Source organism: Heterocephalus glaber, unplaced genomic scaffold (assembly GCF_053883595.1).
Source record: "Heterocephalus glaber isolate CG9 unplaced genomic scaffold, H.glaber_assembly_v1.0 deba00001060, whole genome shotgun sequence".
NCBI lineage: Eukaryota > Metazoa > Chordata > Mammalia > Rodentia > Bathyergidae > Heterocephalus > Heterocephalus glaber.
In genome coordinates this window covers 1035811-1053107 of record NW_028258185.1, presented here as the reverse complement: position 1 = coordinate 1053107, position 17297 = coordinate 1035811, and the positions used below count along the sequence as shown (strand labels likewise).

The window sequence follows — 17297 nt, the reverse complement described above, 5'->3', positions numbered from 1 at the left end:
TTCCTGTCAATTCAGACCACCAAAAGCAGTTCAATTTTAGCTGGCAAGGTGAGCAGTATACCACTGTCCTACCTCAGAGGTATATCAACTTGTATACCAATTCTCTAGCCCTGTGTCATGATTAGTTCACAGGGATATTGATTACCTTTCCTTCTACAAGCTATCATGGTATCTGTTACATTTATGATATTATGCTAATTGAACCCAGTGAGAAAAAAATAGTAACTACTCTAGCCAGGCATGGTGGTGCATGTCTGTAATCCCAGCACTCAGAAGGTTGAGGCAGGAGGATTGCCCCAAGTTAAAGGCCAGCCTGGGGTCCATAGAGAGTTCAAGGCCAGCCTTAACAAAGTAAGACCCTGTCTCAAAAAAACAAAAACACACACACACAAAAGTCATGATCATATGTTTATGACCACAAGTTTACTTCCATTGGTCTAAACTCTTTTCAATAATTTAATCAAATTACATTCAAAACCTTAATAGAATTTTTTTTGTACCAGGGATCAAACTCAGGACCTTTTACTTGTGAAGCAGGCATGGAGCCACTGAGCTGTATCCCCGGCCCAACTTTAACAGAATTTATTGGTGAATATTTCTAAACTTAACATATAATAAATGCCATCTTTTAAATTTTCATTTTGAATGGCTTTTGAGTGAGATTAAATTATAGTATTTTTATATTAACCTTATATTTGGTCAACACTAAATTCAATTATTTTTTTTTCAAGAGTGTGAGTAGAATTTACTATACAGCAAAAATATGGATATTTATACCTTCAAATGAGAAGGCAGGCAGTGGGATGTAGTCATCTGCCTCTAGTGCAAGTTTGAACATTTTCTTTATGCATACAAGAATTAATCATGGGGCTCGGGGAGGTTTGATGATTACGAATAATGTTCTTAGAGGTTACTTTGGAATTCCAAGATGTTTTCCTTGTTCTTTTCAGATGGTCAGTGTTTCTCAGGGGTGTTAAACATGTAAGAAACTGGGCGCTGGGATGTAGCTCAGTAGCACTGTGCCTGCCTTGCAAACACAAGGTCCTGAGTTTGATCCCCAGTACCAAAAAAAAAAAAAGGTAAGAAACTTACCAAAGAAATTCATGAAGGAAAAATGTCTAATCTAGATCAGTCTCAGTCAATGTGGAAGGGCTGTTAAAGAATGCTCCCCTTTCTGATATAATTGAGCATATTCCATGGCAACCAGGTATGCTCTGTGCCTTGTTTTGTAAATAGACTCCCCAGTACCATAATGTTACTGGGTTTTGGGAATGCTGGCAGTCTCTTTTTTTTTTTTTTTTTGGTACCGGGGATTGAACTTGGGTCCTTGCGCTTGCGCAGCAGGCAGCGAAACTACTGAGCTAAATCCCAGGCCCTCTAGGTTCTTTCTGTCCTAAGCAAAGAATTGGTCAAGACGGGCCAGGCTAAATTCAGTTATTAATATTAATTTACATGTTTCTTATCCTTGTACGTTACTATGATCATAAAATAATACATCATATTTCTTTTTTTTTTTGAGACAAGCTCTTACTATGTAGTTCAGGCTGGCCTTGAACTTGAAGACATCCTCCTGCCTCAGCCTCCTGAGTGCTAGAATTACATTCATGCGGGTAACATATCTGGGTGCATCATATTTCTTTCTTTCCATTAAATATGTTTTATGTATTTTATGACAATATTGCAAGACCTCAAGCATAATTTCAGGTAGAAGTGGTGATTTGGAACATGCTTGTCTCATTCTTGATTTCAATATTAAACCAGAATATGTAATAATTCCTTTAGTAGTATGGAAATATACTTTTATGTAATTAAGACACTTTCATCCTACTCCCATTTTAGCAGTGGTTGCTTTGCCATTTTTTCTTTATAAATCATGGAAAGATGTTTAATTTTAGGATGTTTTCTAGTTTATGAGATTATTGTGTATTCCACATACTATTAGCATGAATGGTCATGATACAGCCTCTCTAAAAGTATCTCTTAATTTGGAATAGGAAATATGAATTTGGTAAAAGATGGAGAGTGGTGTATAAAGTTTGTCTCTAAAAATTACATTATAAGAGGGCTGGGGATTTAGCTCAGTGGCATTGTGCCTGCCTTGCAAGAGCAAGGTCCTAAGTTTGATCCCCAGCACTGCAAAAAAAAAAAAATTATATTATAAGGTATAGTTAGCAAAATATAGCTTGCTTCCTAAAATAAACTGAGTTTAAAAAAAAAAATGCAGAGCCTAGTCACACACACTTGTAATCCCAGCACTTGGGAAGCTGAGGCAGGAAAATTGCTGTGAATTCAAGGCTAGCCTGGACTACATAGCGAGTTCAAGGCCAGCCTGAAGTACATAGTGAAACCCTGTCTCAACAAAACAAAAACAAGTAATTACTCTAAACTTTTTGGTATGACATTTGTATGGCAGAAGGTAGGGAAAATATCTGACAAAAATTCAAGAGCCTTATTCTTCAGTGAAATTTCTAGGGAGTCCCCTGATCTGAGGCATGTTGTGATACTCCTTTTAAAGTAAAGGATAAGTTGTTCTATGTGGCTCTTCTGGCTACAACCAAAAAGAGTCACAATTCCTAGTGGGTCTGTTTGGAATCTGGAAGGCATACACTCCTAATTTGCATATATTATACTAGAAAACACAACAATAAGACCATTGAACTGGAAGTTAAGACTGACATCTGGACACTTGCTACATGGACTCCATATTCCTCTGAATCAGAAGGCAAAGAAGGGAGTTAATGTGCAGGTTGGGTTGATTGATCTGACTACAAATGGGAAATCAGGCTGCTACTCAACAGGGGAAGTAAGGAAGAGCATGTCTAGAATACAGGCAATCTCTTAGGGTATCTCTTGGTATTACCATGCTTTGTGATTGAGGTCAATGGAAAACTAACAGCCCAATCCAAGCAGGTCTACTAATGATCCAGACTCATCAGGAATGAAGATTGGAGTCACTTTACCAAGTAAAGAACCATGAGCAGGTGACCTCTTTTCTGAAGTCAAAAGGAATACAAAGGGGCAGTGGAATAGGTAGTTACAATGAACAGCTATGACCATGTGGGCAGTTATGGAAATAAGAACTGTAGCTATCATGAGTATTCCTCTTTATTTTGTTATAAATATGTATGTATATATACCCATTTATCTTATATAGATGTACACTTGTATAATATTAAGCACATATTATTGTTTCCCTCTCATATTCCCCTATCATGTAACATAAGATGTATTGATTTATCATGCTATTGAAGTATTGCTAATTTTACATCAGAATATTATGTTATATCAAGGAGAACAAACATCAGTCAAAGACTTTTCCTCCTTTTTGAGGAGAAAGGAGTGTGCTGTTGATTATGTGCAGGATACTTGTATCAAATTAGACAGGATTATGACTTGTTATTGTCTTTATTTGGAGATTAAGTGTGGTTTAAGGAGATATATATGAGTGCCAAGTTGACAAAGAGTAGATTTGTAATGGCCAATTTTATGTGTCAACCTAATTGGGACAGGCAGTGCCCGGATAACTGGTTAAACATCATTCTGGGTGCATTTTCAGGGGTGTTTCTGAATAAGATTAACATTTGAATCAGTAGACAGAGTAAAACAGATTTCTCTCCCCAGTGTGTGAGGACCGGTGCTCATCCAATCCACTGAAAGTCTCAACAGAACAAAAAGTGGGGTAGGGGAGAACTCACGCTGCCTCTTTTAAGTTGGGATATGGATCTTCTGTTGCACTAGGTCTAGAAGGTACACCATTGATTTTCCTGTTTCTCATGCCACTGCATTTGGACTGAAATTTAAACCACTGATTCTCCTGTTTCTCAGGCCTTTGAACTCAGACTTAGAACCATCAACTCTCCAGGGTCTCCAGCTTATAGGTACTGCAGATTATAGAACTTCAGCCTCTATAATTGCATAAGTCAAATTCTTATATTTCTTTCACATACATACACGTACACAAATGGGTTTGTGTTATATTTAACACTTTTTTTGGACAAACCCAAGGTTACTAAAAGCTTCTATGTTTTCTTCTAGCAGCTTTACAATTTGAACCATATATATATATATAAAAATCCTTTATTATTTATTTATGTTTCGTTTTTCAAGATAGGGTCTTGCTGTATAGTTCAGGCTGGTCTTGAACTCACTACGTAGCCCAGACTGGCCTCAAACTTGGGGCAATCCCTCTGCCTCAGCCTCCCAAGTCCCAGGATTATAGGTGTGCACCACCACACCTGATTGTTTATAATCCATTTGAACATTTTGAGATAATTTTTGTACATGTTGTGAGGTAAATACCAAGGTGTTTTATTTTGCATATTGCTCCATTGAAAAGTTTATCCTTTGTCTTATTTTGGAATGATTGTGTGTGGGTGGGGGTGCTGGCAGGTGAACACAGGGCCTCATACATCCTAGACAAGGGCTCTAACACTGAGCTATATCCTCAGCCCCCTTTTTCATATTTAAATTACGTTGCCACCTTTGCTGAAATTCAGCTGACCATATACCTATAGTTCTATTTCTTGACTTTATTCTATCTATTGGTCTGTTTACCAATATTCACTTCAATAGTACACTGCCTTGATTTATGTAGTTTTATATCTCATGAAATCAGGCAGTATGTCTTCCAACTTTGTTCTTTATCAAGTTATTCTGTTTATTCTAGATTCTTCACATTTTCCATATACTTTATAGCATCAGCTTGTCATTTTTTTTTCTTTTTTAAAGACAGAGTCTTGCTATATATTGCCCAGGTTGGCTTCAAACTCTCCATTCTCAGCTGGGGCTACAGGCATGTGTCACCACATCTAGTTTACCTTGTTGTTTTCTTAACAGTAGCCTATTAGGACTTTGACTGGATTGTGTTGAATCTTATGTATTGGTTTACTGATCCCTGGTACTAGGGGGAGAAAAAAAAGAATAGGATCTGTCCATAGTCTCAAAGTACTTTCCCATAAAATACTCATTAGTTAAAAAGGGAAAAAGAAATTTTAGAGGCTAGGGAAATAGCTCAGTGGTAGAACACTTGACTAGCATGTGCAAGGCCCTGGGTTTAATCCTTAACACCACAAAATAACCAAATAATTTTATAGTAGAAAAACCTGGTAGACACTGCCATAATCAATAGACCAAAGTTAACATTACCAGTATCATGTTGGTGCTCAACAAACTTTAGATTTTAGGGTATTTCAGGATTAGAGATGCTCAACCTATACTTATGATGAAGTGCTCTAATAAATATATATACAGCCACACAGAAGGTACAAAAAAACTGTAGAAGGATTTTTTTTTTTTTTTTTTTTTTAGTATTGGGGATTAAACCTAGGGCCTCATATATGCCAGGCAAATATTCCATCACTGACCTACACCCTCGGCCCTTTTTATTTTTTTAATCTGGAAATAAGGTCTTGATAAATTACTCAGCCTGGCCTAGAATCTGCAATCCTGACTCAGCTTCCTTTTTTGGGGGGCGGATACTGGTATTAAACTCAGGACCTTGTACTTATGGGCAGGCGCAATACCTCCGAGCTAAATCCCAGCTCTGACTCAGCTTCTTGAGTAGCTGGGATTACAGGCATGTTCCACCATGCCTGGCTAAAATTAGGCTTTTTTGTTTTGTTTTTTTTGAGACAGAGTCTCAGTATGTAATCCAGGCTGGCCTTGAATTTACAATCTTCCTGCCTCAGCCTCCTGATGAAGTTAGGTATTTCATTGAGCTGTTTTAATTGGTAAACATGAGATTTGAAGGGTAGAGAATTGAGATTACTCATTTTTTCCTTCACTTTTTTTTTCTTTTTTGGTACCAGGAATTAAACTCTGGGCCTCAAACTTGGACGGTAGGTGCTGTACCACTAAGCTGTACTCCCAACCCCAGGATTATTCTTTTTTTTTTGGTACCGGGGATCGAACTCAGGTCCTTGAGTAGGGGCAGCAGGCGGCAAAACCACTGAGCTAAATCCCCAGCCCAGGATTATTCATTTTGATGAAACAACATTCAATGTCCTTAATTCCTTTACTAAATAAATATTTATGAAGTATCTATATTATACCAGATACTATTCTGTATGCTAGGAGTATAGTGATAAACAAATCAGGTAAAGTTTGGGTTTTTTTTCCCTTTTTCCTTCCTTTTTTTGGTGAGTCAGGGTTTCACTATATCGCAGGCTATCCTTGAACTTGTAGTCCTCCTGCCTCAGTCTCCCAAGTGCTAGCATTACAGGTGTGTGCCAACAGGCCCACGCTTTCACAAAGCCTCTGCTGTGGTGGTGGTAGCACTATGTAGGAGAATGGAATAAAGTGTCATGAGTGTGTGTCCATTCTTTTTTTTTATTTTGGTGGTACCAATGATTGAACCCAGGGTCTCATGCCTGCTAGCTCTACCACTAAACACCACCACTAAATGACACCTCTGACCCATTTGTGTCCATTCTGAACTAAATGGCATAAAAGACACTGAAGCTTTCTCTTTTTTTTTTGGTACCGGGGATTGAACTTGGGACCTTGCGTTGGAGAGGCAGGCAGCTGAACCACTGAGCTAAATCCCCGACCCTTGGAGCTCTTTGTCTTTACTTTCTTAGATTGCTCACTCTGGAGGAGGCCAGGCACCATATTCTAAGGATACTCACCAGCCTTATGGAGAAGCCCACATGGTAAGGAACTGAGGCTTCTTGTCAGCAACCACGCGAGTAAGACATCTTAGAATTAGATTCTTTTTTGGGGGTGTTTTTTTTTTGGTACCGGGGATCGAACTTGGGTCCTTGCGCTTGCTCAGCAGGCAGTGAAACCACTGAGCTAAATCCCCAGCCCCCTTAGAATTAGATTCTTGAGCCCCAATCCATGAGTTAGCTGGGCTGCAACTCTGGCCAACATCTTGTCTGCAACTTCATGAGAATTTATGAGCCAAAACCAACTAGCTAAGCCACTCTCAAATTCCTGCCCCACAAAAATTGTGAGATAATAAATATTTGTTGTTTTATGTCACTAAGTCTGGGGTAGTAGGTTACATAATTATAGGTAATCCATAGCAGCATTACATGTAGGCATCGTAGGGGCTGGGGATTTAGCTTAGTGGTTCTGGTGTCTGCCTCACAAGCAACAAGGTCCTGTGTTTGGTCCCTGGTACCAAAAAAAAAAAGATAAATAAAAATAAAATAAAACATGTAGGCATTGTGAGGAATTCTGCTGCGACCCACATAGCCTAGGGTCCGAAGCTGGGGAGAGCGGTGGGAGATGAAGAAAAATGAAACCAAGACTTTTTTTTTCTTTTGGTACCGGGGATTAAACTCAGGACCTTGCGCTTGTGAGGCAGCTGCAGTGCCACTGAGCTAAATCCCCAGCCCACCAAGACTATCCTTGAAAAGTAGGACCAGGAGGAACCATAGTTTGTCGGGAGCTAATGGCTGCCAGGAGGCCCACACGCTCTTTATTTATAGTGGAAGGCAAACAGGAAGAGAAGACAGGCAAATAGTGCTACATGCCCTACGTGGCCTAGGTGGAATGTAGCCTGATTATTTCACGATTGGGGCATGCGCAGGAAGGGAACAGGGAGGGATACATAATGTAACTGTCTTCCTGGGGCTGTGCCATCTAGGGTCTACAGTGTTAGTCAAAAAGACTGTTGTCTATTTGACTGTCTAATCTATGAAGGAGAAAGGGAGTAGGGAGGAGGCGAAAGACCATCTTCAGGCTTGGCCCATGGCAGAATTCTGATTGGATTTTAAGTCCATTGCGAAGCTATGGTTTTAATCAGAAGACTACCATGACCACAACTTTGCTTTCAGTAATTACACTAAGGAGTATTCATGAATGGAAGCAGGGAGACCAGTTAGGAGACTGTTGTAGTAGTTCAAGTGAGACGGAGTAGGGTGGTGACAGTATAGATAGATGAGCGGAGTGAAGGAAGTAGAGGGATTAAGGATGAACCCTGAGTTTTGTTTGAATAGCTGAAATGAGGATAACTGTAAAAAGAGCAGACTGGGAGAAGTGATGGAGGAAAGCAAGTCCTGAAAGAGTTCATAAACATGATGTGTTTGAAAAATTGCAAACAGACCAATATAGTTGGATTTAATGGTGACTGGATAGGAGGAGAAAGGAGTGAGAAAGTAGGCTGAAAAGAGGCACGAAAGACCTTGTGATACTCTGGTTTCTCTTAAAAAAGAAAAATCTTGTTTTCCCAACAAAAGGTATCTGAACTTTGAGGTTTGTTTAGCCATTGGAAGTCACTAAGAGATTTTTTGTTTCTTTCTTTTCTTTTTTCTTGTTTTGGTACCACCTGCGAGGCAGGCGTAGTGCCACTGAACTAAATCCCCGGCCCACTAAGAGATTTTTAAGTAGGCAGATGATTGATCAAATCTACATTTTAGAAAGATAACTAGTAGCAGTAATAATAGAGTTTGGATTGAAGAAGGGAGATACTGGAAGCCAGAGACATTTTGAATAATTTTGATGTTTAGCAGGCAGCATAGTACAGTGGAAAGAGCATAAAATGGTTTTGGAGTAGGAAGGAACCAAGTTCAAATCTTGGAACAGCAAATTATCATCTGTTATCAGTTGAATTATGTTCCATTCAAATTCCTAAATTGAAGTGCCAACCCCTTTAACCTCGAGATGTGACCTTGGAAATGGAATCATTGCAGAATGTAATTAGTTAAGATGAGGTCATACTTGAGTAGGGTGGACCCTTAATTCAGTATCACTAGTACCCTTATAGAAAGGGGAAATTTGGACACAAACATGCACAGAGACAATGCCAAAAGAAGATGAAGGCATAGATGGATAATCCAAGGGATGCCAGAATTGCCAACAAAACACTAGAAGCTAGGGAAGAGAAATGGAATAGATTATTCCTCACAGTGCTCAGAAGGAACTAACCCTCTTAACATTTTGATCTCTGACTGCTGACCTCCAGAATCAAGACAATACCTTTCTGTTGTTAACACCACTCAGTTTGTGGTACTCTGTTATGTCATCCTGGCAAACTAATACATCTTTTTTTTGGTACCGGGGATTGAACTCGGGTCCTTGCACTTGCGCAGCAGGCGGCGAAACCACTGAGCTAAATCCTCAGCCCTAATATATCTTTTGTGGACCTCAAACAAATGACTTAATCTTGCTAATCCCTGGTGTCCTAATCTGTAAAATGGGGGCAATTATGTCCTATGGTGATCAGATGGATTAAATGAAATGGGAATTTGCAAAGCACCTGCCATAAGCAGACCCTACAAAAATACTTTACATCTGTGAGACACCAATGTGTTTTGTTATTTTGGTACTGGAGATTGAAGCCATGACCTTCACACTATATTACATGTCTGACTCCCCTTTTAATAGCAAAATATTTACTGGTATATTTTAGGTACATATAATGAAAACACTCATTGTAGAGAATTTGCACGTGTACATGATACATCCTGCCTCTTTTTTCCCATTTCCCCACTTCAAGCCCCCTCCCTTCCCTATGTACAAAAGCTTTGTTTCCATTTTTTCCTTCTGTTTTTACTATTTTTTTCTTGTCCCGTTCTTCTTTTCTCCTTCCCTCTCCCTTGTTCCCCTTCCCATTTGAACATTTTCTTCCGATTTCTCAATATCTATTATACATTTAAGTCCTTATTTCCAGCTTCAGTTTCTCACACCAGAGAGACAATGTGGTATTTAAACATATGTGTCTGGGGGGTGGGGATTTAGCTCAGTGGTTCTGCCGCGCAAGCGCAAGGTCCCAAGTTCGATCCCCGGTACCAAAAAACAAAAAACAAAAAACAAAACAACAAAAACATGTGTCTGATTTATTTCACTTAAGAGTATGATCTCAACACATATACTCTAAGCAAATAATAAATAATTGGCATATATACTTTGTACTTTGAGACTTCTTTTTTTGTTAAGACAGTGGTATCAATAATAGAGATTTATTAGAAAAAAAAGTATGGTCTCAGGGTCCATCCATTTAGCTATAAATGTCTGAAGCTCATCCTTCTTTATGGCAGAGTAGTACTCCATTGTATAAAAAAATCTTTATTCGTATGTCGGTTGATGGGCATTTGGGCTGTTTCCAAGAGTTAGCTATTATAAATTGTGCTGCTATAAACATGAGTGTGCACTGACCCTTTTTTATTTTGAGACAGGGTTTTGCCCAACTGATAAGTTGCCCAGGCTGGGCTTGAAATTGTAATCCTCCTGCCTGCCTCAGTCTCTAAGAGTGCTGGGATTACAGGCATGTACCACCCAAACCGGCTTTAAAACACCAATGTTAACCAAGAAAAGTAGGGCATCTCTGGAGATTTTTGGAAAAATTGCAACTATCAGGGTCATGTGTAATACAATGTAAGTCAAAGGATGGGTAAGATGACTTTGGAATCCCTTTAACTGATAGAGAGGAGCCCTGGTATTGTGCTGCTCTTTGAAAATGCAGCTTCTTTTGGGATATAGCACTAGAACAAGAACTAAAATTGCCCTCCAAGGCAGGAAGATTGAAGTCAAGTAAACTAAAACTAGTAAAGGTAGGAAGGGAAGGAGGCAAACAAAGTTAGAAAAAGAATGTGCCAGATGTCTAACTAAAATTGAAGTGGATTAAAGATCTAAATATTAAGACAGAAACACTAAACTTGCTGGAAGACAAGTTAGGTACAACTCTCCAATACACTGGCATAGGAAAGGACTTTATGAACAAATCCTCAGTAGCACAGGAACTAGCATAAAGAATCAACAACTGGGATCTCATCTTATTAAAAAGCTTCTGTACCACAGGAGAAACTACCAACAGAGCTAAGAGACAACCTGCAATGTGGGAAAAAATTTTTACCAGCTGTTCCACAGACAAAGGTCTACCATCTAGAATATATAAAGAACTCAAGAATCAGACCCCCCAAATATAAAGACCCAATTCAAAAATGGCCATCTGAAATGAGCAGTCATTTCTCAGACAAAGAAGTAAAAGCAGCAAATAAATATATGAAAAAATGTTCAACATCACTGGTCATTCAAGAAATGAGATGAAAACAATGCTGAGATTCCACCTCACCCCAGAAAGAATGGCTGCTATCATGAAATCAACCAATAACAAGTGCTGGCAGGGTTGTGGGGAGAAAGGAACCCTTCTCCATTGTTGGTGGGAGTGCAGACTGGTGCAACCACTGTGGAAATCAATATGGAGATACCTCAAACAACTAGGATTGGAAGTCCCATTTGACCCAGCTATTCGCCTGCTGGGTATCTTCCCAAAAGAATTAAAAGAATCATACCACAGTGATATATGCTCACCCATGTTTATAGCAGCACAGTTTGTAATAGCTAAAACCTGGAAACACCCCAATTGCCCATCAACTGGAGACTGGATAAAGAAGATGTGGTTTTTTCATGTAATGGAGTACCACTCAGCCATAAAGAATGAGAAACTAGGGTTGGGGATTTAGCTCAGTGGTTTTGCCGCCTGCTGTGCAAGCGCAAGGACCCAAGTTCAATCCCTGGTACCAAAAAAAAAAAAAAAAAAAAAACAGAAACTAGAGGCATTTATAAAGCTAAGTGGATGGACATTGAAGCCATACTCTTAAGTGAAATAAATAGGACACACGTGTAAATACCAAATAGTTTCTCTGGTGTGAAAAACTAAAAGTGTAAATAAGAATCAAAATATATAATTGATTGGACCAGGGATTTACCTCAGTGGTTCCACAGCCTGCCTTGCAAGCGCAAGGACCCGAGTTTGATCCCTGGTACCAAAAAAATATTGATATTGTGATATTGTGAAATAGGAAGAAATAGGAAGAAAATGTTTAAAGGAATAGGGGAAGTGGGAGGGGAAGGGGAAAGGAAAGAAGGGAAAAGAAAAAATATGAGAAAAGGAAAAACATGGAAACAAAGTCTTTATAAATAGGGAAGGGTGGAGGGGGTGAAGGGAGGGCAGGGGAATGGGGAAAAAATAAGAACCAAGATGCATTATGTAAAGGTACAAGATCCCAATGATGACTGTAACTGTATTGTATACCTAAAATGTACCAATAAACTTAATGGGAAAAAAAAAAAGAATGTGTCAGACGCCTTAGGACTGTGGCTCCCAGGCTCACTTCCTTAGGTAAAGAATTGAAGCTGGGGGTTGTCCTCTTCCCTGCTCCATAGGGAAACCCAACCAACAGAGGCCTCACCAGTCTCTGGAACGCCTAGTGCTTTCAGGCACGGAATCCCTTGCCAAAGCAAACAATCCCTGCTCTACGATTGTGCTCAGGCTTGGGTAGGGGAAAACAAAGATCCCTTTCTTTGCTTCCCCAACTCTGTGGTTCCAGCCAAAGGTGCTGTTTACACAATCTTCCTGATGAAGAATTTGTTCCCTTTCTCTCTAGGTTGTAGCTGGGAAAGACTGGGTCTCTCCTTGCCTCTTCCTCTTTCCCATGTCCCTTTCAGGAAAAGGGCCCAGTACCAGATATTCCTACCCTTAGAGAAGATGCCAGCACACTTAGGAGTAACTCCAGGCCCTTCTGTGATGACAGGGAACCTCAGTTTTAGTGGCAGAAAGCCTGTTTGGCTGGGAAAGGGAGGAAGGTGGAGAGACCAGAAATCTAATTTCCCATTATTCCAATTCTGTTTATCCCATCTTCTCCCATTTCCTAGGCTATCTCAAATCCATTTCCACAAGAGAATCAAACCATCAAATCCAGGACAAATTTGGGTTACTTCTTTGAAATGGTAATAATATGAATGGGATAAAAATAGTGGGGTTTTTTTTGGTAACCAGGGATTGAACTCGGGTCCTTGTGCTTGCACAGCAGATGGCGAAACCACTGAGCTAAATCCCCGGCCCAAAATAGTGTTTTCTAGTAGGAAAAGTTTTTCTTTAGATTTTAAGTCCAGCAGTACAGCTATCTCCCTGCACCCCAAAAACAAAAGAGGGAGAAAAGGAAGAGTGGTAGAGTCTAATTTTAGTACTGACAGAGAATTGTAGTGTTAAGTTACTCCTGGTACATTGGTAACTAAAGAAACAGCAGAGGTAATTTATACAATCTAGCTCTCCAATAAGTAGTTTTAAAACCTAAATCTGGGCTGGGGTTGTAGCTCAGTGGTATAGCATGTGCTTAGCACAGGGAAGGTCCTGGGCTTAATCCCTAACACACACGGACACACACAAAAATCTAATTTCACTTATTTCTGTGAAATGAGGAAAGCAGAAAGTCCTCCATTTCACACAAGGGAAGGAATTTTGTGCTCAGGAAGTTAATTAAGATATTCAGTGAGTAACTTGAACCCAGGATTCTGGGACTTTGGATCTGGTTAATTCCATAGGACAAACTACATTCTGAAAATCTTGAGGCCTTTGTACTGCACAGACTTTCTCTGGACTACACTTTCTCCCTACCTGAAATCCCGATTGACTGTTCTGTTGCTAAGAGAGCTACGGGCTAGCTGTTTGTTACCTTTTGGAGCTCTGTTTTGGAAAACTGAAGTCCCTGCTCAAGCTGTTGAAGATATGGAGGGAGAAGCCACAGGGGTATAGAAGAGTACCACTGAAAGAGAGGCTCAGAAATCATCCCTACACGAACACACACACACCCCCCCCCCCCAACCATCCCTCCAGCAAGATACACAGAGTTCGTTTTCTGTAAAGGCAGCTATACAGTTCCTGGAAGGTTGTAATCCACACGGTTAAAAATACCCAGCTTGGGGGCAGAGCTGAGCCAACTAAATTGAGCCTGCCCAGAAACCCAGAAAATGAGCAGTGGAGTAAAATGAAACCAGGAGTAGGCAAAATGTTCCCTGCTTGCAAGATAACAGCAGGAACTGTAAACATAGGAAAAACAGATCAATCACCTTCATTGAGAAACCTTAGAAAATATCCAGATTTCTTTCCCTTTCCCTGAATAACATCTTGGCCCCCAGGAGGTAGAGTGGTATAATGTAAGAAGTTTTGGGCAAAGGTTTACATTCTGTTCTATTACTTCCTACCTAGATAATATGGAAAACAGTCAGGATTTTTTTGTATTGTTTTTAGTACTGGGGATTGAATGCAGGGCCTTCCCACTGAGCTACATTCCCAGCTCTTTTTAAATTTTTTATTTCGAGATAGGCTCTCACAAAGTAGCTAAATAGCCCAGGCTGAGATAAAAATTGTGATTCTCCTGACTCAGTCTTTTAGAGTTATGGGATTACAAGAGTGTGCCACCACATCGAGCCCCAGTAATAATTCTTGAACATAAAAGAAAAAAGTACCTACTTCACATAAGTGGAATAGCTATAATGAAAAAAAGCTGGCATACAGTTTTGATTTGAATGTCTTTCCTATTTAGACTTTCTGAGCTAGATTCGACTAAATGAAGTCAGGAGGTAGGTAGATAAGTCAACTTTTAGAATTAAGATCCAGATGAAGTATCACTCCTACAAATCAGAATACTGCACTTCTCTTAGTTTTCTATTGGTGCACAACAAATTATCACAAACTTAGCTGTTTAAAACAACATCCACTTATTAGCCTTTTCTGCAGATCATAAATGTAGGCAGGCTTGACTGGGTTCAATGCTTAGTTTTTCACAAACCCTACATTAAAGTATTGTCTGGACTGGACTTTTCACTGGAGGTTCTAGAAGAATCACTTCTAACCTGCAAGTTGTTGGCAGAATTCTGTTCCTTGAGGTTGTAAGATGAGGTCTCCATTTCTTTTTTGGCTGCTGGATAGGGGGTCATTCTCAGTTCTGAGGCCACGTTCTGGTACTTAGGGTCCTCTTCATCTTTAAGGCCAGCAATAGTGTATTATATGCTTTATTTATTTATTGGATTTTTTTCAGACAGAGTCTTGCTATGTAGTTCAGACTGGCCTTGTACTCACTATGTAGCCCAGGCTGGCCTCAAATTTGTGGTGATCCTCCTGCCTCCAGGATTATAGGTGTTTACCACTATGCCCAGCTCTAAATGCTTTCTTAAAAACCTCTGAAAAAAACCCCCAACCCTCTGAATTCTTCTAATGCCACAAATTTGAGAAATCTCACTGCTTTTAAGGGCTCACTCATGTGATTAGATCAGGTCCATTTACATAATCTAAGTCACCAGTCCCATATAACCAGGGGAGGGGTAACAAACACACATGTTCTGGGGATTAAAGCAGGGCATATTTAAGGGATTATTTTTTATTTTGTGGTGCTGGAAATCAAACTTAGGGCCTTTGACATGCTAGGCATCCAGTCTACCACTTAACTATCTCCCTCCCTTTTTTGGGGTGGTGGTGTTCTGAGACAGAGTCTTGCTATGTAGTTCAGGCTGGCCTTGAACTTGCAGCTGTTGTCCTGCCTCAGCCTCCCAAGTGCTGGGATTACAGCCATGTGACACCAGGCCTAGCTCCTTGCCCATCTTTTTTTTTGGTACCGAGGATCGAACTCAGGTCCTTGAGCTTTCAGGGCAGGCCAGGCGGCGACCCTGGCCTTCTTTAAAGGATCATTTACAAATTTCTGCCAATTGGGCTGCGGATGTAGCTCAGCAGTCCAGCACCTGCCTGGCATGCATGAAGCCCTGAGTTCAATTCCCGGTAACAACAACGACAATAACCAATTCTGCCTGCCGTAGCATTTACTCAGAATATGAGTGGGAATTATCTTTTTTTGGTACCAGGGATTGAACTCAGGACCTCGTCCTTGCCAGGCAGGTGCTGTGCCACTGAGCTACATCCTCGGCCCCAATGATCTCTTTGGGAGGAGGAGAGAAAATAGGACTAGATTGCCTCTAACCAGTTAACACTAATAAGAGAAGCCAAGTGTTTGATGTGAGTGACTTGTCATTACGCCCAATATTATACATCAGTACCTTCTGCCTTTTCTAAAGTGACAACTTTGATCACAACATATGGATATTTAGTGCCTTGAGGTAAATGCTCAAAAATAATTTTAAGGAATGCCTGAGGACTAAAAGATTGTCCCATATTTTAGATTTTCCTGTCAGACTGTGAGAACCCCAATCCATCCAGGAGTATGTGCGAAGAATACATGTTAGATAAGGCAAGGTATTTTGAGATATGGCTCAGTAAAGTTGTTTTATTGCTCAAAACTTAGAGGACTAGGACAATGTTCTTTATTCACCAGTGATATGGTACTCCTCTTCGTTTTTTTTTTTGTTTTTTTTTTGGTACTGGGGATTGAACTCGGATCCTTGTGTTTTCGAGGCAGGCGGCAGAACCACTGAGCTAAATCCCCGGCCCTCCTCTTCTTTTTATAATCCTTCATCTCATTTCTCTTGAGTGAAGATAAGAAGACAGAGCTGCCTTAGTTTCCTGGCTATTAACTCCAGCTAAATCCTTAGCAGTGTTTTCATCCTGATGACCTTGAGAAGGGCCCAAACTATAAAACCTTCCTGAAAAGGAGACTAGGGGAGGATCCTCATTACTGCTATTTAACATTTAGATGATTTATAAAGGACATCATTTATTTCTATTAGGTTGGCACAAATCTGTTGACCCTCCACCATTTGTGCCAAGGAAACATAATTGACTCTTGAAATAACTAAGAAGAGAGAAGCAGGTCTTGATGCTTTCGGCATCCCTAGGTTCTCTCTTCAGATGCTTTCTAGCAAGATTGAAATTTTTGAACAGTCAATTCCATTTTAAATGGTAAAGTTCTCTTGTCTATGCTAACTAGAAAAAGGAGAAGTTACCTATAAAATGGCTCTGAGCACCATTAAGAATGAGAAAGCAAATGATAATCCATATGCATTTAATTCTTTTTTTTTTTTTTTTTTTTTTTTTTGGAGGCAGGGTCTCCGTTTGTAGTTCAGACCAGCCCTGAACTCACTATGTAGCCCAGGCTGGCCTCAAACTTGTGGTGATCCCAGCCTCCCAAATGCTAGGATTACAGACATGTGCCACAACAGCTGGCTTCATATACATTTAATTCTGATAGCACTGTCCTTTCCAAATACTCAAGGTATCTATGTGTGCACTCCCATAATTCCTGGGCAGAGTTATTGGTTAGTCACAATTGGCTAGCACTACAAAAGAAATTTAAGTCCCTTGATTTCAAATCATTTGCTATTTTGAAGGATAAGCAGGAAGCTTTTGTAACAAAAGTTGATGAGATAATCAAGAAATTTGCTCTTGAAACATTTCTCTACTAAAACATAACACTTCTTTACTCGTAAGTTGTTGGCAACCTGGGTTGCCAATAAATGTCTCTTGGGGCCTGAAGCTCAGAGGATCCAAGTTGCCTTGACTCCTCTCGAATAAATTTGCTTGCAGGCTTTTTGCAGAACCATCTCATCATTCACCTCAGAGAATTAAAAAAAAAAAAAGGGAGCCATCAAACATTGCTCTCTCCAAGCATCTAAATGTTAAAAGG

The 17297-nt window shown here is 39.9% G+C and overlaps 1 long non-coding RNA gene across 3 annotated transcripts in view; it reads left to right on the top strand.

The window, feature by feature from the left end:
* Positions 1–15509, top strand: part of LOC106008495 (uncharacterized) — a 32760-nt gene extending 17251 nt beyond the window's left edge. Inside the window, exons 3-4 of one of the 3 annotated variants that reach the window (XR_015450674.1) lie at positions 504–3747; positions 3826–15509. This is a non-coding gene — a long non-coding RNA (uncharacterized LOC106008495). Of the gene's footprint in view, positions 1–503 lie in introns of all 3 variants that reach the window. The other 2 variants (XR_015450673.1, XR_002391686.2) reach the window with 2 other exon arrangements.
* The last annotated feature ends 1788 nt before the right edge of the window (positions 15510–17297 follow it).